Source organism: Raphanus sativus, chromosome 1 (genome assembly GCF_000801105.2).
Source record: "Raphanus sativus cultivar WK10039 chromosome 1, ASM80110v3, whole genome shotgun sequence".
Lineage (NCBI taxonomy): Eukaryota > Viridiplantae > Streptophyta > Magnoliopsida > Brassicales > Brassicaceae > Raphanus > Raphanus sativus.
Window position 1 is genome coordinate 24277856 of NC_079511.1, and position 2089 is coordinate 24279944.

Here is a 2089-nt window from a genome sequence, read left to right on the forward strand (position 1 = left end):
AAACAATACATTAATTAAATTCTAAGTGGCATTGAGTGGTAAATATTGTGCAACTTTAAGGGGTTATTTTCTATGTGTACTTCAGTGTTTAATAGATTAGACTTAAGGGCGGGTATATTTTTTGTTTTTATTTTTTGAAGAGGAAATTATTTTTTTGTATTTGTGTTTTTTAGTAATATTTGTGTTTTTCTTTGTTATAATTTTTCTTAAATGATTAATTAGAGATTTTAATAATTGTATTAAATAGTTGGACCAAAACATATATTAATAGGTCATGTTATTGTTTTAATATAATAGATAACATTTTAATCCACGTCTTAAAAGCGTGGAATTATGTTTCGTTGATAAAACTATTTATATGTTTGTTAGTTTATAACACAAAAAAATATATTTGTTCAACACCCGTTTGTACTTGATAAATATTTTTACATAATTCAATAGAATAATCTAAAAACAGTAATTATTATAAGAAGGTAAGCGTGGAATTATTTTTCGTTGATAAACTATTAATATGTTTGTTAGTTTATAACACAAATGATAAATATATTTGTTCAACAACCGTTTGTACTTGATAAATATTTTTACATATTCAATAGAGTAATCTAAAAACAGTAATTATTAAGAAGGTCGACTTTATTATAAAATTTTAAATATTGACTTAAAATAATTAAAATTTATTAATAGGATTTATGTACAATTATAGTTTTGTATGTGGATATATTTAGCTAGACTTATGTCACATTAATTTATAAAAAAAATATTTATAAGATTTTAAATGGGATTCAATGTTATTGTTAGCTGTAACATTTTTAAATAGTTGTTTAAAACTAAAATTTGTTTTAATATATGATCCTTATGGTTTTGTGTTTTAAAATTTAAACTTTATAATTTAAGACAATTCACTCAAATAGCTATTTTCACATAATTTTGATGAAGAATTAAAGTCGATAACTATATTATAGTACTAATCGAAGTTTTTATTTTAAGTGACTTTTGCTTTCATATTACTTGAATATGTTTTGCGGATGATTTTATATACATATATGACACCACAATAACCACCAAAATACCATATTATCAACCCGTCTTGTTAGTTTTATAACAAAAATGAAAATTCTATTTTGTTTAAACCGTTTGTATTTGATAAAATATTTTAATATATTTGATTAAATAGACCGAAAAGTAATGGTTAAAATGTTTACTCATTAACCGTAGATTAGTCTAGAAAATTTAACTTTATTTAATCTTTTAAATACTATTAACCTGTTCGCTAGTTAAATAAAATAAAAATTATCTTTGTTTTAACCCGTTTGTACTTGATAAATATTTAAAATTCGATAGAATAATCCCAAAAAAACTTAATTGTAAAATGTATATTCATTAAATGTGGATTGGTTTAAGAAATTTGATTATTTTAAGCTTTTAAATATTGTTTTTTAATATTTATTGGGCATATCCAGTTGTTGATGATTCACAATATTCTTTTTCCATGTTTTTAATTAAATTTTAAAACAGTGTGCGCTTTATAATATAGTAGAAGTGTCTCCTGTTTTAATATAAATCAATTTTAAGTATTTCATGTTCGATCATGTATTATATTAATATGTCTGTATTGTACTTGAAGCAAAATTAATTTGTATGTGTTTTGTATGAAAATTGAAATTTTTGTATTGTTTTTCTATTTTAATATGTTTAGTACGTTCTTGTACAAATTATCATTAACAATATCTTTCTTACACTTGTAGATTTCAGTAACGTGTTTATAAGATATTACCAATAATTTTTTTTAAAAAATTTAAAACATTTTATAGTATTGAATTTAAAATTATAATAACTGCTCATATATAATAATTTTAAAATTGATTATACAATGTTTTTTTAGTAAGTTTTAAGGATTGTATTTTGTTGTGTTTATTCTTTTTCTTACATAAATTAAATATCTTATGCAGCATTTATTAATTTATTAATGGGTTAGTGTTTTTAGATTTCACATAACCATTTAATTGTTATTTGTTGTTAGTTTAATAACCAAAAGGTCCAAAACCCATATTTCGGGTTAAAAATCCATTATTTTTGTCTTTGCGTATAG